Below are 23,163 nucleotides of genomic sequence, written 5' to 3'. Positions count from 1 at the left end.
CCTGGGCAATATAGATATGAAATATGAGGGGAAGGCACTGGCCAGCCCCCTCACCCCCCCCCCCCCTTTCCCTCCTCACCCTCCATGCACTATCCGCTCCCCCTCACCCTGTCTCACCCCCCCTCCTTTACTTATTTACATACTTACGAGCATCGAGGATCGAGCACAACTCGATCCTGTAGACATAAGTATTAACTAGAGGTAGGCATCAGAGCAAGCCCATGAAGCACGAGTTGGTACAGAGAAGGATTATAGGATGGTTCAGAAGAATATAAACAAACTATCGATGGTTTGAGAAAGGGCTGTTTGAAATTAATCCAAACAAATGCACGGTGACGAGATTTGAGTCTCAGTAATATTATATTATATAATATTATATTAGTACAACAATAATATTATATTATACTGCAATAATATTATATTATAATGATAATAAAATATAATTCAGTATGATATAAATTAATTTAATTTGCCAATTCTAAACGTGCAACTATTTTAATAATTCAAGTTTGTGAGCATGTATACATGCATTTGAGCATTTACTGAGTAAAGATGTTGACCAGGCCATACACTAGAAGGTGAAGGGACGACGACGTTTCGGTCCGTCCTGGACCATTCTCAAGTCGATTGAGTGTCGATTTCGCCTGCATATGAGTAAAGATTTTCCATTTCATTTTTCCATTCAACAACTGACCTCCCAGAACGTGTGAAGCACACACACATGGTAGGAAACTAGCGAATTGTTTCTCCTCGTTAAACAACACATTCATTTTAACGAGACGCAGCGATTCCCAATTAGTGTTCCCTTACGATAAAAATATGGATTTAATAAAGCTTAATTAACTCCATTCATTTACCTTTTATTAGAACGAATATTTCTTAAAGGAACACAACTAACGGTAATAAATGTCTTCATAGACGCTATAAATAACGAAGATGAAACTTGGAAAAAAAATATTTCAGCAGTTAAAAAAAATCATACATGTTTGAATTTATGCAGAAATTAAATTTTTCTCATTCATTTGTTTCTGTGTGAAGAAAGATGAAGATATATTAAACATCTAGAACACAGAAAACTTGAGGTTATCTTGACATGATTTCGGGGCTTAGTGTGCCCGCGGCCCGGTCCTCGACCAGGCCTCCACCGCCAGGAAGCAGCCCGTGACAGCTGACTAACTCCCAGGTACCTATTTAATGCTAGGTAACAGGAGCATCAGGGTGAAAGAAACTCTGCTCATAGTTTCTCGCCGGCGTCCGGGATCGAACCCGGGACCACAGGATCACGCGTCCAGTGTTCTGTCCGCTCAGCCACCGGCTCCCTGTGACAAATACATCACCACCAACCATGAGGACTAGTAAGAGGGGGACAATGGTTGCCGGAATCATCACAGGGTCTGACAGCTGGGTGGACAGCGTTTCAGATTCGTAGTCCTGAGGTCCCGGGTTCGATCCCCGGTGGAGGTGGAGATAAATGGGGAAAAATATTTCTTTCACCCTGATGCACCTGTTACCTAGCAGCAAATAGCTATCTGGGAGTTAGACAGCTGCTACGGGCTGCTTCCTGGGGGTGTGTAACAAAAGGGAGACCTGGTCGAGGACCGGGCCGCGGGGACGCAAAGACCCGAAATCATCTCAAGATAACCTTAGGATGGAAGGTAGACACATGATAGTGGGAAATTATGCAGAGTTTTCACTTTCAAACAACCTCCAACCTGTCCTGCACACACACACTTTCCCACAGTACCTGAAGAGGGTCTGGGAGTTCATAAGAATAAAGATAAATGCAGACAGCCTATTGGCCTATACGGGGCAGCTCCTATTTATAACCACCCAATCCCACTGGTATATCAGAGTGGCGAGATGTCACCAGCGGAGTCCCACAGGACTCAGTACTTGGACCCATTCTGTTTCTAATATATGTAAACGATCTTCCGGAGAGTATAGACTCGTTCCTCTCAATGTTTGCTGATGATTTGCTTTGGGAGCCGGTCGGCCGAGTGGACAGCACGCTGGACTTGTGATCCTTTGGTCCTAGGTTCGATCCCAGGCGCTGGCGAGAAACAATGGGCAGAGTTTCTTTCACCCTATGCCCCTGTTACCTAGCAGTAAAATAGGTACCTGGGCGTTAGTCAGCTGTCACGGGCTGCTTCCTGGGGGTGGAGGCCTGGTCGAGGACCGGGCCGCGGGGACACTAAAAAGCCCCGAAATCATCTCAAGATAACCTCAAGATAGATAACCTCCCTTGTCCTACAGTTCTACTAAGCAACTAATCCCCATAATCTTTCCCATTACCCTTTTCCCATGAATGTAGTTTTGCCTTTGTCCAATTGCTTGGACAATAAGCACGTGCGAGAACGGGTTGGGGAGTGAGGAGAGGCTTGTAAGTAGTGAGGAGATGGTTGCAAGCAGTGTGTTATTCTTGGAAGTAGCGAGAAGCTTGGAAGTAGGGAGGAGAGGCTTGGTAGAGGGGAGGAGAGATATGAAATTAGCTAGGAGAACGTTGGAATTGGCGAGAAGAGGCTTGAAAGTAGCGAGGAGAGGCTTGAAAGTATATAGAAGCTTGGGAGTCCCCTCACAGATGAATCATGTGGACGCGAGGAAACATTTCTTCAGCATTAGGGCAGTATAGTACAGGTTACGTCTGAGGAAAGGCGGAGCTGAAGGTCGGTCATGTATGCTATGTTAGGTAAAATCTACAGCAGTTCCACGAAAAGTCTACAGCAACAGCTAATACACTTATCCTCGCTACACAAAGGCATTAAAGAGTTAGATCTCGTTACCCCCTGGAGTAACTGGTAGGTAAGCATCTCCCAAGTCAACCTCAAGCACGAGATACAGCTTCCGGAGTACGGTGTTTTGCAGCCTCGCCGTCCACACACACACACACACACACACACACACACACACACACACACACACACACACACACACACACACACACACACACACACACACACACACTCACACATACACCGTCCCTCCCCCCCCCCCACACACGGCTCGCGACGACAGCAGCCACCTCGTAAGAAGCCAATTTTCCTTAAACAATGTATCAAGTGGACAAAAACAAATTAATAAAAGCCACAGGTGATTCATTCCGGAGGAGGAGGAGGATGGGGGGGGGGGAGGGGGGGGTCAGGAATGGTTCCCCCCCCCCACCACTAAATCTGTTCAAGTTTGTTGTCCGCCGCCCAGCCTTTCCTTGCCTATCCTTCTTTGGTCCTCTCGTTCTCTGGCTCTCTCCCTCGCCTTTCTTCTCTATCCTTCTTCCTCGTCATCTATGGCCTTCCCCTTCCTCTCCCTTCTCTGGGTCTGCCTCCTGCCTCCCCCCCACTGCCTCTCCCGCTACCCACCAAAGCCCACTAAGAGGGCCTGGCCAATATAGGTGACGGACGACCCAACTTATCTTCAACACCTGGTCTAAAATGCTAAACAGATAAATTCTCAAGTATTACGTTTTTGTTGTGGTAATACCCTGGCTCCCCACATCGCTCCATGCCCTTCAAGGTAAGGGCATAGTGCCTGCCACAAGGTGGTGGGTGAGGGCATCTTGCATGCCACAACGTGGGCCACAAATTCGGGGTGTAAGTGATCTGTATGCCTGAAGGTTGAGACAAGGAATCCTGCACTGCCACACGATGGGTGTCAGAACGTCCCGCATGCCACAAGGAGGGGATCAAGATGTCCTACATCGCAAAAGGACTGGCTGAAGACATATTGCATATCACAAGGCGGGGGGTGAAGACGTCCTGCATACATGCTACAAGAAATGGTTAGGCCGACTTAAACGCTCTCAGTGAGCTGCCATGACCTACTAAAGACACTGAAGATTGATAACTAAAACGAATTCTTCGTGAATGTGATACCAATGCAAAGTCATTCATCGCATACCACCCTAACCCCACTGGACTTTGAAGTAGCCATAGACAGTATGACTGTGTACTCTGCGCCAGGCCCCGATTCTTGGAAATCCTTATTCATTTAGAATTGCAAGAATACACTATGACAGGCCCTTAACATTTTTTGGGAAACGAAGCCTAGATACTGGTGCTATCCCCGATATACTTAAAACAGCGGAGATAGCACTACCTCATTAAGGAGATAATTAAGCAGTTGCAAAAAATATAGACCAATAGCACTATCACACAGCATATAAATCTTTGAGTGCTAAAAAGTAAGATCACAAAGCACAGTAAATTACAACGTCTACATAACCCTGGACATACAACGTGGGTTTAGAACACTGTGCTCCTGCCTCTCACAATTGCTGGACCCTGGCTGCAAGATAAATCTTATCTCACGGTGTATGATATGGCAACCTATCTCATTACCAAGGATAAAATAGCTGAAATTCTTGCGCTGTATCCATATTTCGCTCCCAGTAGATAAACGACATATGAGATTAAGAAACAAGAAGTGCATTGTGAAGACTAATAATAAACAGCAGCTCCCATATGACTCTGTAATATCTCCATTGCTCAAACAATAATGTATTAGCGATAAGACCTACCATTAGTGTATAATGACTTACTGTAAATATATCGCTCTTGAAATTGAACATTCTCTGTAACTAGCTGACATTGTAATTATAAGATGTGAAGGATAGATGAAATTGTCAATGTAATAATCTCCGTTGAGGTCTGATAAAGTACCTTTTTTTTCTGTAACGCCTTTTTGCGCTACCGCTCACAGGATGATTATGGGGTGCACAATAAACTATTTGCCTCCCGCGGCAACATTAATCATCGAAGACAAACGAAATACCGATATAATGGGTCTTGAAGCCGTTATTTGCCTCTAACTTTTCCCCTTAATCCACAGGATGGGACCACTACCACTTACAGGAAGAGAAATGCACATCATTACCGTTATCAAGAAGGGTGTGGGGAACACTACCACTCACAGAGAGTGCATGGGGGACCCACTACCCGCTTGCATGAAGGGTGGAATGCACTGAAAGAAGTTGTAGAAGCCACCTCCATCGACAACTTTAAGGCCAGATTCTACAAAATAATTTGAATGTCAGACTGGTTAAACTGTGACGCAACAGGTACGACAAGACGGGGCATGAAGAGCAAGACCTCACAACCCCATAGACACTATTTGGTTAGTAATATTTGCACCTCGACCAAACCTCCCCGTCAGGCCGCCCCGACCCCGACCCCAACCCATGCACCACCTGCCGACGAGCTCCCAGCAATGATGTCGTAAAGCCGAGCTCCTGGAGAATGTAATCGGCGACGGGCGTCAGGCTGACGAATGACCATATAAACACGAAACGCTACGCCTACCCCCACGCCAGAGAAAGTTCACCACACTGTTAGAGAAAGATCGTACCTGGAGCGGGTTCTGGGAGTTCCGCTCCCCAAGCCCGGCCTGGGTCTAGACCTGATCACTGATTACTTTGGTCCAACAGGCTGTTGCTTGGGTGGGGGGGTGGGGGGGGGGGGAGACCCGTAGGCCGCTCCGAGCAACGGAGTCTGTTGGACTAGATCACCCCACGTCCGAGACAGCTTACCCCCCCACGCCTACAACACCCCACACATAGTCCTTACAAAGGCAGCACTTCAACACTTCCCAGCTGTCGTGGAGCCGAGGTTCGGGACTAGCTGGGTTCAGAGGGTACACAGGTAATCTCCCTGGTTGTAAACCTACAAAATTAAAAGAAAAATGCTAGCTAAAGTCAAGAGCTATAAAACAACGTTACGGACTTATCTGCGTGGCAGCATAATCAGGAGCAGCATCATCTCTCATCTGATCCCCCCCCTCCAAACCTAACCCCAGGCCCCCCTTTCCCCTTACCTAGCCTCCTCCCCTCCCCCGTCCCAGCTCTCCCCTTCCCACACCTCGCCCACTTTATATACAGCTTTAAATGTAAATATGACAGAGCCTAAGAGTTCAACCTATACACCAGTCGACTGAGAGTTGGGAGAAGGGACCCCCCAAGAGACGTGATTCATCTCTCGTGAATACAACTAGGTGAGTTCTACTCATCTCGTCAATCTACTCAATTCTCTTACTCGCAACCTCAAGTGACTACTGGGGTGATGAGGACTAATCCGAATCCTGGACAGTGCGCTGCTTTCGAATCCAGGACACGGGTGTTTTGCTCACTTATCAGTATATAGGGGAAATAGTCAACCGTTGTGGGTCGCATTCTGCATGATGGTCAAATGTTGCACATGTCAAGGCACGACTTAAAATTTCCCCGCACCTGACACGGCCAAGTAGGAACGCCCAACACCCACTTCCAGGCCCACTATTATACCAGTTGACTGATGGCTGACAGCCGGGACAATAGTGGTAACCGGACCACCACGAACACACTCAAGACGAGTAACAACCCCCCCCCCCCTACCCCTCTCCCCCGTCTTAACTCTTTCTTCAAACCACTACAGATTTTTGAGCCCAAAATCATGGTTCTGGGGCGCTAAACTTAGCCCCTGGAAACTCTAAAGCCAGAATATTTTTTTCTTTTTTACTTAAGTCTTCATGATGCCAAACTTGGGAAAATTTAGACTTAAACTTTAAAAAAAATACATCAAAAGCGAGAGTTTGAAAGCACCTTGTGTCATTTTGGAATCACTTAGTTCATGTATCATTCTATCACTCCTTAAACTTCAAATTTTCCCCTCAGATTCTTGTCTGTTGTGACGTAACATTACAGACGTCAGATAGCTTCCCCCCCCTTGTCTTTTATTGTATGTTTTTCCTTATGTAGCTTAAGCTTGACTGTTTTATCAGATAAGTGTTATCAGCAGGCCAGATACACTTGCAATCAATGACTTCCGGCTAGGGAGTTGCACCTGAAGACAATATTTAAGTCTGGAAACACTTTAAACATGTCATCTTCAATTGCTCGAGACACGAAGTAGAGCTTGAAGGACTTGTTACAAAATTCTTTTATTCTGGTCTGGTTAAACCGGTCTGGTCATCAACCGGTGGAAAAAAGAGTCACCAGCTGCTGGCACCGAGAAGCAACAATTCGTGGAGAAGATAAGGAACACGTGTCAATACTGAGCTGGCAACACTGTCATCCTAGCACCACCATCACCCTGCTTACATACACTATCATCCTAGCAGTACCACCACCACCCTGCTTACACACACTATCATCCTAGCACCACCACCACTATGCTTACATACACTATCATCCTAGCAGTACCACCACCACCATGCTTACATACACTATCATCCTAGCAGTACCACCACACTGCTTACACACACTATCATCCTAGCACCACCACCACCATGCTTACATACACTATCATCCTAGCAGTACCACCACCACCATGCTTACATACACTATCATCCTAGCAGTACCACCACACTGCTTACACACACTATCATCCTAGCACCACCACCACCATGCTTACATACACTATCATCCTAGCAGTACCACCACCACCATGCTTACATACACTATCATCCTAGCAGTACCACCACACTGCTTACACACACTATCATCCTAGCACCACCACCACCATGCTTACATACACTATCATCCTAGCAGTACCACCACCACCATGCTTACATACACTATCATCCTAGCAGCACCACCACCACCCTGCTTACATACACTATCATCCTAGCAGCACCACCACCACCCTGCTTACATACACTATCATCCTAGCAGCACCACCACACTGCTTACACACACTATCATCCTAGCACCACCACCACCCTGCTTACATACACTATCATCCTAGCAGCACCACCACCACCCTGCTTACATACACTATCATCCTAGCAGCACCACCACACTGCTTACACACACTATCATCCTAGCACCACCACCACCATGCTTACATACACTATCATCCTAGCAGTACCACCACCACCATGCTTACATACACTATCATCCTAGCAGTACCACCACCACCATGCTTACATACACTATCATCCTAGCAGTACCACCACCACCATGCTTACATACACTATCATCCTAGCAGCACCACCACCATGCTTACATACACTATCATTCTAGCAGTACCACCACCACCATGCTTACATACACTATCATCCTAGCAGTACCACCACCACCATGCTTACATACACTATCATCCTAGCACCACCACCACCATGCTTACATACACTATCATCCTAGCAGCACCACCACCACCATGCTTACATACACTATCATCCTAGCAGTACCACCACCATGCTTACATACACTATCATCCTAGCACCACCACCACCACCACCATGCTTACATACACTATCATCCTAGCACCACCACCACCACCACCATGCTTACATACACTATCATCCTAGCAGTACCACCACCATGCTTACATACACTATCATCCTAGCAGCACCACCACCACCATGCTTACATACACTATCATCCTAGCAGCACCACCACCACCATGCTTACATACACTATCATCCTAGCAGCACCACCACCATCATGCTTACATACACTACTCCCAAGCAAGCACCACCACTGCACCCATACTCTTGCACCGCCAAATTATTTCTTACAACCTCCACAGCTCCAACATTGTAAGATTATATTTCTCTCTTTCCCCCTAAAGCTACACTCTCTACAAAATCCACGTTAATCCCTACTCCACTCCATCAGTTCCATTCCTCTCCACACAGGCACCAGCACGCCTTCTATTAAAACCTTCCTTCTCTCCACACCACTTTCTCCTACTTCTCAAATCGTCTCTCACAAATTCTCCCCGTTATCTTCGTCTCCCTCGTCTCCCCTCCTTCACCCCCTACTCCCCCCCCCTTGCTATGATTAACAAAGCTAATGATAGCACCACCACTGAAAGACAAAGCTTTAAACCAACAGTCAGTGGAGGCAAAGTGCTAAAAAAAAATCCTGTACAAAATTGAATTTTCAGAGCGGATTATCCATCATCCGTGGGAGATAAGAGGAGGCTCTCGCCGCTCGGATCATCCATTTCCCAGGGGAGATTGCCATGTAGTTACCTTGTTGTTACTGGGCCAGTGTCCCCCCAAGGCTGCGTGTGTGACCTGGGGTTAGATTCACGAAGTTATGCAAGCACTTACGAACCTGTACATCTTTTCTCAATCTTTGGCGGCTTTGTTTACAATTATAAACCAGTTAATGAGCTCCGAAGCACCAGGAGGCTGTTTATAATAATAACAACAGTTGATTGGGAAGATTTCGTGCTTGTAAAACTGTTTAATAAATGTAACCAAAGCCGTCAAAGGTTGAGGAAGGATGTACACGTTCGTAAGCACTTGCGTAACTGCTTCGTGAATCTGGCCCAGAGCTTTAGTAGCTCGTCTGGTGCCAGACGCAGGTCGCAAGCAGTCGTGGAACCCCCACCTCGGGATCAGGTATCCTTTAGAGAAGTGTTCAAGCAAGTTTACTCTTTTAACACAACATATTGTCTGCTGGTAATCCCACTCATTGTTTCAGTTATTCCTTTAGTGCGTATCTTGTGTGTTATTACACCATCATCGTGATTTCCTACTTGTTCTTGGTTCCAGATATCAACGGGCCCGCGGCCCGGTCTCCGACCACGCCTCCTGGCTGGTGGTCTGGTCAACCAGGCTGTTGGATGCGCCTGCTAGCAACCTGACATATAAAACAGCCTGTTTGATGGGGTTCTGGGAGTTCTACTCCCCAAGCCCGGCCTGAGGCCAGGCTTGACTTGTGAGAGTTTGGTCCACCAGGCTGTTGCTTGGGGCGGCCCGCAGGCCCACATACTCACCACAGCCCGGTTGGTCCGGCACATTTTTTTTAGAAAACAGTCTAGTTTTATCTTGAAGATGTCCAACCGCGGACCTCTGAAGTTTATACAGTGTTCTCTGATTGTGCCTATGGCAACTCAGCTCTTCACTGGTTCTATTCTGCACTTTCTTCCATATCGTTCACTCCAGTATGTTGTTATTTTACTGTGTAGATTTGGGACCTGGCCCTCCAGTATTTTCCATATGTATATTATTTGGTATCTCTCTCGTCTCCTTTCTAGTGAGTACATTTGGAGAGCTTTGAGACTATGCCAATAATTTAGGTGCTCTATCGCGTCTATGTTTGCCCTATATGTTCTCTATATTCCCTCTATTTCATGGTTGATCAAGTTGGTTGATCGGTTTGATCACAGCCCGGTTTGTCTGGCAATTCCTGCAGGAGCTGGTCTAAAAATTTAGAAAAGCATAAGCATAGCAAAACATAAGCAAAGTATGCGAATAGTTCTGCTGACAGAGTTTAAATTTAATTATGTCTACATCAGCAGGTGGTCCAAACTCCCAGAGGTACTTGTAGTCGAGCCTAAGCCTAGCAGCGGTAATATCTAGAAGTCTGCTAACCTTACTGGTTGACCTATAGATGTGCATAATCCTTGCATAATAGAATGATGATATATGGAGTGACTGGTGTATATTTCGCTATCCCTGGATTTGACCATTATCTTAATCCAGCCTATCATATTTTTTCTGGCTGACGCTATATGTGTTAGGTTACGTTCACGGTCATGCCGACAGACATCATAATTCCCAGACTTTGCATATGTTGTTTTCCTGCCATGAGTAAGTCTGATTGTGTCTTGTGCCCTGAAAGGTTACCTACCGGCTTGCTGACCTCTGACCTGGGGACCGCATCAACAGCCTCCACTCCACCTGACCCCTCCTACTGCTGCTGCTGACCTTCATAATTCATTCCTGGGATCGACTCTCAGTAACGGGCCGGGCCTCCTAAGAGGAACTGAGGAGGGAAACTCTTACAGACTCGACCAACGGGATTAGAAAACGGGACACTGGCGCTTGTGCGGTCAGTTCCAGGTTTAGGCATAAATAGTATATTCACACACACACACACACACACGCACGCGCGCACACACACACACACACACACACACACACACACACACACACACACACACACACACACACACACACACACACACACACACACACAGTGAATTGTTGCATTGAGTGAATTGTTGCATAGCCACATTAGGAGAAAAACAACAGTAAAGGAACAGGTTATGAGATTAAGGATAGGGGCGGAAGGATTCACTACAAATGACAAGGAAGTGTGTGAGGAATTGAATAAGAAATTCCAGGAGGTCTTCACCTTAGAACAAGGAGAAATTCCAGAGGTAAGTGAGGGAATAGCTAACCAGGAACCACTGGAAGAGTTTGAGATTACCAGTGGGGAAGTAAGGAAGTGTTTACTAGAGTTGGACGTGACGAAGGCTATAGGCCCAGATGGAATCTCCCCTTGGGTTCTAAAGGAAGGAGCAAGAGAACTGAGCCTACCACTCTCCATAGTGTATAACAAATCACTGGCAACAGGGGAACTGCCAGATACTTGGAAAGCAGCTAACGTAGTCCCGATATACAAGAAAGGGGATAGACAGGAGGCACTGAACTACAGGCCAGTGTCCCTAACCTGCATACCATGCAAGCTGATGGAGAAGATTGTGCGAAAAAAACTAGTGGAGCATCTGGAGCGAAGGAACTTTGTAACACAGCATCAACATGGGTTCAGGGATGGCAGGTCCTGCCTCACAGGGTTACTTGAATTCTACGACCAGGCAACAAAAATAAGGCAAGAAAGAGAAGGGTGGGCAGACTGCATATTTTTGGATTGTCAGAAAGCCTTTGATACAGTGCCACACAAGAGGCTAGTGCGAAAGTTGGAGATGCAGGCTGGAGTGAGAGGGAAGGTACTCCGGTGGATAGAGGAATACCTAAGCAACAGGAGACAACGAGTCTGTGTGAGGGGTGAGGTCTCAGATTGGCGAGACGTCACAAGTGGAGTCCCGCAGGGGTCAGTCCTTGGACCTATACTGTTTCTGGTATATGTAAATGATCTCCCAGAGGGTATAGACTCGTTCCTCTCAATGTTTGCCGACGATGCAAAAATTATGAGGAGGATTGAAACAGAGGATGATAGTAGGAGGCTACAAGATGACCTGGATAGACTGAGTGAATGGTCCAACAAATGGCTGTTGAAGTTCAACCCGAGTAAATGCAAAGTAATGAAACTAGGCAGTGGAAACAGGAGGCCAGGCACAGGATACAGAATAGGAGATGAAGTACTTAATGAAACAGACAGAGAGAAAGATCTAGGAGTTGATATCACACCAAACCTGTCTCCTGAAGCCCACATAAAGAGAATAACGTCTGCGGCATATGCGAGGCTGGCTAACATCAGAACGGCGTTCAGGAACCTGTGTAAGGAATCATTCAGAATCTTGTACACCACATATGTAAGACCAATCCTGGAGTATGCGGCCCCAGCATGGAGCCCGTACCTTGTCAAGCACAAGACGAAGCTGGAAAAAGTCCAAAGGTATGCTACTAGACTAGTCCCAGAACTAAGAGGCATGAGTTATGAGGAAAGGCTGCGGGAAATGCACCTCACGACACTGGAAGACAGAAGAGTAAGGGGGGACATGATCACAACCTACAAAATCCTCAGGGGAATCGACCGGGTAAACAAGGATGAACTTTTCAACACTGGTGGGACGCGAACAAGGGGACACAGGTGGAAGCTGAGTACCCAAATGAGCCACAGAGACGTTAGAAAGAACTTTTTCAGTGTCAGAGTAGTTAGCAAATGGAATGCATTAGGAAGTGATGTGGTGGAGGCTGACTCCATTCACAGTTTCAAATGTAGATATGATAGAGCCCAATAGGCTCAGGAATCTGTACACCAGTTGATTGACGGTTGAGAGGCGGGACCAAAGAGCCAGAGCTCAACCCCCGCAAGCACAATTAGGTGAGTACAATTAGGTGAGTACACACACATACGGGGCCTCGTAGCCTGGTGGATAGCGCGCAGGACTCGTAATTCTGTGGCGCGGGTTCGATTCCCGCACGAGGCAGAAACAAATGGGCAAAGTTTCTTTCACCCTAAGTGCCCCTGTTACCTAGCAGTAAATAGGTACCTGGGAGTTAGTCAGCTGTCACGGGCTGCTTCCTGGGGTGTGTGTGTGTGGTGTGGGGAAAAATAAAAGTAGTTAGTAAACAGTTGATTGACAGTTGAGAGGCGGGCCGAAAGAGCAAAGCTGAACCCCCGCAAAACACAACTAGTAAACTAGTAAACAACTAGTAAACACACACACACACACACAAACACACACAAACAATAGTGGTGTTGGAAGTGCGTCCACACACACAGGTGGAGGCTGGTTACCCAAATGAGCCAGTGACATTAGAAAGAACTTTTTCAGTAGTAGTTAATTTATGGAATGCACTAGGAAGTGATGTGGTGGAGGCTGACTCCATACACAGTTTCAAATGTAGATATGATGGAGCTCGAAAAGCTCAGGAACCTGTACACCAGTAGATTGACAGTTGAGAGGCGGGACGAAAGAACCAAAGCTCAACCCCCGCAAGCACAACTAGGTGAGTACACATAACTCAGAACCTTGTATACCTCATATGTCGGACCAATAATGGAATATGCGGCTCCAGCCTGGAGTCCACATCTAGTCAAACACAAACACGAAGCTGAAAGGTATGAGCTACGAGGAAAGACTGCTCGAACTGAACCTCACGACACTGGAAGACAGAAGAGTTTGGGGAGACATGATTTATACCTATAAAATTCTCGGAGTAATTGACAGGACAGATACACCTGGTTGATACCTGGTTGATGGGGTTCTGGGAGTTCTTCTACTCCCCAAGCCCGGCCCGAGGCCAGGCTCGACTTGTGAGAGTTTGGTCCACCAGGCTGTTGCTTGGAGCGGCCCGCAGGGCCACGTACCCACCACAGCCCGGCTGATCCGGAACTTCTCTTAGAAAACCGTCCAGTTTTCTCTTGAAGATGTCCACGGTTGTTCCGGCAATATTTCTTATGCTCGCTGGGAGGACGTTGAACAACCGCGGACCCCTGATGTTTATACAGTGCTCTCTGATTGTGCCTATGACACCTCTGCTCTTCACAGGTTCAATCTTGCATTTTCTTCCATATCGTTCACTCCAGTACGTTGTTATTTTACTGTGTAGATTTGGGACCTGACCCTCCAGTATTTTCCAGGTGTATATTATTTGGTATCTCTCTCGTCTCCTTTCTAGAGAGTATATTTGGAGAGCTTTGAGACGATCCCAATAATTTAGGTGTTTTATCTCTTTATCTCTATATTTATTTACAGATAAACTGTTTAACACAAGTGGGACGCGAGCAAGGGGACACAGGTGATAACTTAGTACCCAAATGAGCCAGCCACAGGGACGTTAAAAAAACATTTTCAGTGTCATAATAATCAGTAGTCCTCCCAGCGACTATAAGAAATATTGCCTGAACAACCGTGGACATCTTCAAGAGAAAACTAGACTGTTTTCTAAAAGAAGTTCCGGACCAACCGGGCTGTGGTGGGTATGTGGGCCTGCGGGCCGCTCCAAGCAACAGCCTGGTGGACCAAGCTCTCACAAGTCAAGCCTGGCCTCGGGCCGGACTTGGGGAGTAGAAGAACTCCCAGAACCCCATCAAGCAGGTATCATAACCTGTTCGGCAGTTGATTAATAGTTGCGAGGCGGGACCAAAGAGCCAAAGCTTAATCTCCGCAAGCACAACTAGGTGAGTACACACACACACACACACACACACACATGCCAGGATGAATATATCTACCCCGAGAAGTGGGGGGGGGGAGACGAGGAGGAATAATAGCGAAAATCTCAACAATAAGATGAAGCAAATAAGATTAATTAGCAGAAATAATGACGCACCGGAAGAACGCTGCCCAACACTCCTCAACAAAATCACCTAATTACATTCCGCTCTGGCCCGGTTAAGCAGTTTTCTCTTAACCAGCTTTTAAAACTGTTTCCTCCTCCCCTCCCCCATCCTGCCCCTCACCCTCCTTCTCCCATCCCCTCTTCCCCTTCCATCCTCCTCCCCTCCGCTTCTTTAGTAATCCTAAATCATATATTTCTTCGCGTCCGTTTTCCTGTTGCCTAGTCATCGCGAGCTCCTCTCGCTCCTTCAGCCAGGCCGGAGAACAGGCTTCCTTGGTAAGCAGACCTATAAGGCTGTTGCTGGCAGCGCTCGGCAGACCCACATAGCCAACAAACCCTCCTTGTTTCCTAGTCGCTGTGCCACACGCCACGGTGAAAAGAAGCACGGCTACGTAAGTAATACCAGGTTAGTACCTGTACCCTATGAACTACAGTCTAATCAGATCGATTAATAAGCTACTTGGCACCTTAGCGAGGTCACTGACACTGATTCACGCAAAATACGTAGTACAGCTTTTCGGTTAGGCCTACAAAATTGGACTCTGCTCCCACCGCAAGGGTAATTGAAACGCTCTTCGGACATCTATACTTCGGCTAGTAAAGGGGCTCTCGCACGCCACACTAAACTGCCCTAGTTGTATCTGGAGCACGATTTTCCCCACAACTATACCCTCTTATATTCTGTGTAATTATTGTAGTCTTTTTAGCACTCTATAGTACTAAAACACCCTGCTTATGGTGCTTATAACACCCTGGTGTCGTTCACTATACTCTGCAGTCGTTTACAATACCCAATAGTCGTTTACAATACCCAATAGTCGTTTACAACACCGTTATAATTGTTTACAACACCCTATGGTCATTATTAATAATAAACTCAGCACTTAACGTGGAAGAATATTTCAGTTTAGCGAGTACTAGTGTCTTAAAATTTCGCGTCGCTAGTTTACCGACTCTTGTAGGCAAGTGCCTTGCTGCAAGTTACATCGAAGACAAGACGGTTCGACAACGTATTTCAAAACCTACTTAACCTTACCAACCCAACCCATCATATCTTAACCTACCTTGAGGTTTCCTTGAGATGGTTTCGGGGCTTAGCGTCCCCGCGGCCAGGTCCTCGACCAGACCTCGTTGCTGGACTGGTCAACCAGGCTGTTGGACGCATCTGCTCGCAGCCTGATGTATGAGTCACAGCCTGGATGATCAGGTATCCTTTGGAGGTGCTTATCCAGTTCTCTCTTGGCCACTGTGAGGGGCCGACCACCTAAGCTACTACTACATCGCTACGTAACAATATATATAATGTTTTTACAATAAGAAAACGAACCGTTGTGTGTACGATTTGACCATATTCATTCCTGTCCTCACAGTCGCTTTTTATTCCGGTTTCGGGGGTCATACCTGAAGATGATTTCGGGAGTTCTACTCCCCGAGCGTGGCCAAGAAGGGGGTGGAGAGCGCGAACACAGTGCCCCGCTAAAAAAGAAAATCGCATCCAAGTTAACCACATCTGGGTTAATCGCAAGGGTCAGCGCCACAGGAGTGCAGTGGTGAGCCTCGTCCTGGGAAAACGGCCTTCGTAATCACAGTGTCTCCTGTGTCAGGTCGCTTTGCAATACTCTTGTAAACGCAAGATCCACTATGAGTACTCTCAGAAGCTTTAACTTCCGCTCTATGGTACAGCTGGACTGCGGTTCCAGTTACATTTTCACGTTTTATCAGTGTTCATTTGCGGTGCCTTCAGACTGTGGTGTTACCTGACGAAGGGAAGGGAAGGTGGGGAGGGTACGGAGGTGGAAGGTTAGGTTGGTGAGTGGAGAGCTTTGCGGTCTGTTGTCCGTTGTCCGGGGTCCGTGGTTCGTTGTCCGGGGTACGATGTCCGGGAGGTCCGGTGTCCGGGGGGTCCGGTGTCCGGGGTCTGTTGTCCGGGGTCCGGTGTCCGAGATCAGTGGTCAAGGGGCCATGGCATGTGCCCAGACCTGCTGGCCGGTCACCGAGCCAGCCACCCGTGACCACACCGTTTCTCCTGCCTACGCACATTAACACAAATACACGCACATAAAAACTCAAGTACAGGCGCCTAAAACTTCCACTGCGTTCTTTTGCTTGTCTCAACTAACTCCTCGCCCTGCTTCTACACGCTTTCCACTGACCTTCATTACTAAAACATGGAAATCGGTGAATTAGTTGCCTTTCTTTTTCCGTGTTATGGCTATTAATCGGCCTACGGGCGATTAATAGCCACAACAAAGGTTGTAAAGGTGTTACACCTTGTTAAAGGTGTAACACCTTTAAAGGTGTTAAAATTTGTAAAGGTGTTGTAAAGGTTGTAAAGGTGTCACAGCCTTTATTGTATATTTTGGGTGGGGAGTGGGACCCTTCTTGAGTATACTGTGAGAGGGAGGGAGGGGAGAGAAGCCACCTTTCTTGAGCATATTGTGCAGGTATGTTCTTGAGAATACATTCAGTGCTCATGAGATCGCATTGATTATTTAAAAAAAAAATTGATTTTGTTCCTTCTTGGGGTGGACGGTAGAGCGAAGGTCTTGCTTCATGCAGGACGGCGTTCAATCCCCGACCGTCCAAGTGGTTGGGGGCTCCCCCGTCCCATCCCAAATCCTTATGCTGACCCCTTTCCAAGTGCTATATAGTCGTAATGGCTTAGCGCTCTTCCCCCTGATAATTCCCTCCTTCAGTAGAAGCCCGTCGTCAACGGAACAATTATCGGTATACTTATTGCTATAACTAGCTCACCTAAAATGGGACTAACTGAATGGAATTGGACTAGGTCACCTAAAATGGGACTAACTGAATGGAATTGGACTAGCTCACCTTAAATGGAACTAGCTGAATGGAATTGGACTAGCTCACCTCTTTCGATTTTCAAGAGAGAACTTGCTAAAATACCTCCAAAGTGTTCCCGATCAACCCAATTGTGATTCCTACTTAAGGTTGTGTGCAGCGGCATCCAACAGTCTGGTTGACCAGACCATCATCAACTAAGAGGTTCGGGCCTTGATCCTCGGAACACACTGAAGGTGACCTCAAGGAATAGCACTGTCAACAACTCAATATTATTATCACTGTGACTTATATTGTAAACATCACTGCCATCACTACATCTAGTTCTTTATTATTATTATTATTATTATTAATAGCCGTTGCTACGTCCTCATCAGGACTTAAGCCATAAACGCCACCACTAATTTTACTTAATGCTAATTTCCAAGGCTTTACAATTTTACAAAAGCCTTCTTCACCTCGGCCAAGTTTGTCAGGGTGGCGAGGGATGGCTGGGGTTGGCCTGGGCTGGCTAGGGCTGGCTAGGGCTGGCTAGGGATGGCTGGGGTTGGCCAGGGTTGACCTGAGCTGGCTAGGGCTGGCCAGGGGTGACCGGGGCTGACCGGCGCTGATCGAGGCTGGCTGAGGCTTGCCGGGGATGTCCATGGCTAGTCAGGACTGATGCTAGCAACCTGTCTATGCCCGCGGCGGGCCTTGCGCACTGATCCGTGACGCAGTCTATGAAAGTGCCTCTCTCTCCACCATCTGGTAGTGCACCCCCCCCCTCCCCACCCTCACCCCACGTGTGTTCTCCACCACCGGGTAGTGCACCCCCCTTCCCACCCTCACCCCAGGTGTGTTCTCCACCAGGTGAGAGCTCGACCAATAAGACGACGTACAGGTTCCCAAGTAGATTTGCAAATGCTCTGATTGGCTGTCTGGTTAACCTGAGAATCGACAGGAGGAAATTAAGATGAGAAAAGAATGAAGATGAAGAGACTTGAAAGCAACAATGGAACTAAAGCCTTAAAGCCTGCTAAAAGGTGTCAGACGTCGTCTGTTCTGGTACCCACGTATGTAAATAATAATAAAACAAGCACAGATCATCAGTGTCGCATAATGCAACACAGGTCCAGCAAAGAGACAGAGACAGGAATGATGCCCAACCACTGGGAAGATTGGGGATTGAACACTGACCTGCATGAAGCGAAACCGTCGCTCTACCGCCCAACTAAAGTGGTTGGGCGATAGAAATATAGATAAGAAATAAAATCAGCTGTTACCTAAAATATGTTTCCACGCGCTTTCATTTTCTATCAGGAATTTGAGATCAAATGTCGCAGGAAAGGACGTATCGGATATTTGCCGACCTTTAAGGTGCTATACAACAAACATTTTTGAAGAAAAAAAGTAGTGTTTCACAACATATTTATTGAAAGTAAATTTTAATTTTTTTCTGTATGGGGAAATTTGATACTGTACACGTAAATATATTAAATATATTGGTGGTGGACTAAAAAACATGCACCATATCCGACGGCAAATACGATAGTTTGTTCTACATAATGGCTACCTATTTTTTTTTAAACTTGCAGGGTTACAATATGCGCGGGGCTTTAGCTTGTGGCTAAAGCGTACACACAAGCGTAAAGCGTTCTCGAACACAGCCAGGCTGTGATTCATACGTCAAGCTGCGAGCAGCCGCGTCCAACAGCCTGGTTGACCAGTCCAGCAACGAGGAGGCCTGCCTGACAACCGGGCCGCGGGGACGCTAAGCCCCGAAAACACCTCAAGGTAAGGTAGCGGGCCCGACCCATAGAGGGCGTAACCGCTCGTCACGTTGTCAGTACTTCTTACACACACCCACGCAGCTGTCTCAAGACGGTTCCTAAGAGGAAGAACCACAACAGTGAAAACAGGAGTCATATAAATTCATATAAATGGCAACAAGAGCCATGGAAACACGAGCTAATGGGAACAAGTTACAAGCGTGATAGTAAGAACCACAGAACTTATGTGAAAAGCCACATAACTGATGTCGAAAGTCACAGAGCAACGCACAGAAAAAGGAAATCACTTTGTGAGGGAAGGCAACAGGTCTTCAATACTAGAAGCCAGGTAATATATGCTCAAATCACACGGTGGACAGGAGAAACTAGCACACGTTAGCCAACGTTGAGACAGGTGAAAACTGCGACAACCCAAAGGAATTCCTTTTTGTCTCTATAAATTGTACTGTGTGTTTTAATATCCCCCGCTCCTTGTCCTCATATCCCAGCTGCACAATGAACATCACATTAACGTGATGTATCAATGAGGAAATGTTTTCTCATATTCCAGCTCCTTGTTCTCGTATCCCAGCTACTCGTTCTCGTATCCCAGCTACTCGTTCTCGTATCCCAGCTACTCGTTCTCGTATCCCAGCTACTCGTTCTCGTATCCCAGATACTCGTTCTCGTATTCCAGCTACTCGTTCTCGTATCCCAGCTACTCGTTCTCGTATCCCAGCTACTCGTTCTCGTATTCCAGCTACTCGTTCTCGTATCCCAGCTACTCGTTCTCGTATCCCAGATACTCGTTCTCGTATTCCAGCTACTCGTTCTCGTATCCCAGCTACTCGTTCTCGTATCCCAGCTACTCGTTCTCGTATTCCAGCTACTCGTTCTCGTATCCCAGCTACTCGTTCTCGTATCCCAGCTACTCGTTCTCGTATTCCAGCTACTCGTTCTCGTATCCCAGCTACTCGTTCTCGTATCCCAGCTACTCGTTCTCGTATTCCAGCTACTCGTTCTCGTATTCCAGCTACTCGTTCTCGTATCCCACCTCCTTGTCCTCGTATCCCACCTCCTTGTCCTCGTATCCCAGCTACTCGTCCTCGTATCCCACCTTCTTGTCCTAACATCTCTCCCACGAGCAATACAGCCGGAGGGACTATATATAGCTGGATCTCCTGGTAATTACCTTAATTCACCTTTCTTCTTATCTGAAGTCATTTATATTTATAAGAATCCGGTATTCTGTTGCAATTTTTATGTCTGAATTGTCTTATTTATTCTTGAGACTCAACCTTGCTCTGACGTTCCAAACATCCTGGTAACTTATTTCCATATAATCTGTTTGACATAAATTTAAACAAGAGAGGTGGTATTTATGTCCGATAAAAAATAGGTACGTTGAGACAATTCTATCAACATCGCGGGTCTAAGACTCTTCAACACTCTTCCTTCACATATAGGGGTCCAACCACTTGGACTGGACGGTAGAGCGACGGTCTCGCTTCATGCAGGGTCGGCGTTCAATCCCCGACCGCCCAAGTGGTTGGAAGCCATTCCTTTCCCCCCCCCCCCCTCTCCGACCCATTTCAAATCCTTATCCTGACACTTTCCCAGTGCTATATAGTCGTAATGGCTTGGTGCTTTCCCGACAATTCCCTTCACATATAGAGGGGCGTAATTAGCCGACCTCTCATGGCGTTCAGAAGAGAACGTGATCAACGCCTCCAAAGATACCTGATCAACCGGGCTGTGATTCATACGATAGATTGTGAGCAGCGGCGACTACAGCCTGGTTGACCGGGCCGCTGGAGCATTCATGCCCGGAACCATCACAAGGAAGGAGGGAATTATCAAGGGAAAAGCGCCAAGCCATTACGACTATATAGCACTTGGAAGGGGACAGGATAAGGATTTGGGATGGGACAGGGAGAAAAAGAATGGTGCCCACGCACTTGGACGGTCAGGGATTGAACGCCGACCCGCATGAAACGAGACCGTCGCTCTACCCTCCACCCCAAGTGTTTGGGTCACAAGCAGGGAACAAATAATTACAACTATATTTGAGTATTAACTCCAGACAAGACATGGAAAGTGTAAGGAGTTAAGCTTGAATAACTTTCGTAATTAATTTTTTAACAAGTTAAAGATACCTAATGTAATAGATAACATTCTAAGCCATTTTAAAGTTTATTGTACTAGAAGAAGGGGAAACTCATTTATATTGGAATTTGCAGCTTCTGGTGTAGAATGCTAAGGGTTGTAAATTCCAATAAATTCAAAAAGTATGATTATTTTATATTAGCTCTCCTTTAAACTGTCTTCCCATAATATTAATTTTGTAATATAAATTTTGCCAATAAATGCCTCAATGTTCTAATCATAAACTACACATTGTTTTAACCAGTACACTTTGCAAATGGTAAGCTAAATGTTACTCAATTTATACCAAAAATGTAAGATTATATATTTATATCATAACTGTCCCCTCTTGAATCGCCTAACCCACACGTCCTTAAGCCCACGTCTCCACGCTGACCCACAGCTCTGCCCACACTGATGGGTCTCCTGAATTCTCCTCTGCATGCCTCCTCCCTTCACCCCCCCTCCCCATCCTCCGCACGCTTTCAGGACTCGTATCTGGTCCCTATTCAGATCCTATTAATGCCTTATTGATTGAGTTGCTGTTATGAAGGTGCCGCAGGTACTCCAGCTTGCTTCATCATCGTTTGCTTCCATCACAAGCTCTGGTTGTGAGGGAAATTGTGACGGGTATATACCTTCAACGCGAGACAAGGCACTTAATGCCTGCTTGGCTTTATTAGGCAACATTATAGGTTGCTTGGGGACTGTTCATAATTATACATAAAATCTGTATCTTATCACTATTAAAAATAAAGGTTGGACGGATTCGAAATAGTATATATGGATTCATCAATTTAGCGTGATAAATTACTGGGCTTTACTATCAAATTCGACCTTTCAACCTTTAATTAAACGAGGTAACTGCTCTTCGGAACCATACTGACCGCGCTCACTTTATTTGTGTTTACCTCGGAGCTACAAGTCGAGTCAGCCGCAGTTCTGGTGTAGTGGTCCTGAGACTCTCCTTGGAGTATTGTCAGCGAGCTTCCACCATCATGAGACACAACCCAAACTCACCTGTGAGCCCGCCAGCTACTACATCATACACCGGAGCATAGAACACGACGTCCCACGAGCGTCGTCATACACACCCACGAAGCTAACGCACCGAGCCTTAACGCTATACTCTGTGAAGGTAAGAACCAGGCAAACTTGGGGCCCTTGCTGCTAAGAGCTTCAACTCACATTAGTACTCAAGCCTTCAGATACTGATAAAAGCCTTCGCCAAGGCTTTTGAAAGCCTTAGCCAAGGCAAGATAAAAGCCACATTAGTACTCAAGCCTTCGGTTCTTCCAATCATATTTGTAATAATTTGTAATTCTGTATTTGAATAAGAATTCATTTTAAGTTTTGACGTTAGGTAATTTCTTCCTTTTGAAAGCCATGGAGGTTGCGCCGTGCTTCTTTTAATTTATAAGTTTCGGTAAGACATTCATTTGGCTATACTGAATATAGAATAACCACTTAGCGTATCAACTTCAAATTTAAGCTTTTACGTTCCAGGTGTTCGTTGTTAACATCGTGAAACAGGGAACAAAAGTATTTGTATAGTTTTTCTTATAAAAAAGTGGTAATATCATAATTGTTACTCCATTGTGAACTTTGGTAAAGAGAAATATTATAAGAAGATTTAAATAAAATATATACATTGTTGTAATTTATAGATTTTTAAATTTTAAGGCGAGCTAAATGCAACCCAGATCAAATCATGATGGTTATTAATAAACATATTATATCCCAATTATAAAACTAGTCAAATATGACAAGTTAGGTTTTTTTTTTATGGGGA

At 46.2% G+C, this 23,163-nt stretch overlaps 1 protein-coding gene and 1 non-coding gene across 8 annotated transcripts in view; both read right to left on the bottom strand.

The window, feature by feature from the left end:
- LOC123754415 (fat-like cadherin-related tumor suppressor homolog) overlaps positions 1 to 23,163 on the bottom strand; it is a 669,154-nt gene that overhangs the window by 135,901 nt on the left and 510,090 nt on the right. The gene's annotated exons all lie outside the window — the stretch shown is intronic.
- On the bottom strand, positions 16,125 to 16,288 carry LOC123754713 (U1 spliceosomal RNA). The gene has a single exon (XR_006772419.1). It is a non-coding gene; the product is annotated as a U1 spliceosomal RNA (small nuclear RNA).

This window comes from Procambarus clarkii, chromosome 18, assembly GCF_040958095.1.
Source record: "Procambarus clarkii isolate CNS0578487 chromosome 18, FALCON_Pclarkii_2.0, whole genome shotgun sequence".
NCBI classification, from domain to species: domain Eukaryota; kingdom Metazoa; phylum Arthropoda; class Malacostraca; order Decapoda; family Cambaridae; genus Procambarus; species Procambarus clarkii.
The sequence above is the reverse complement of the archived record's forward strand: the minus strand, read 5'-3'. Positions and strand labels throughout refer to the sequence as shown.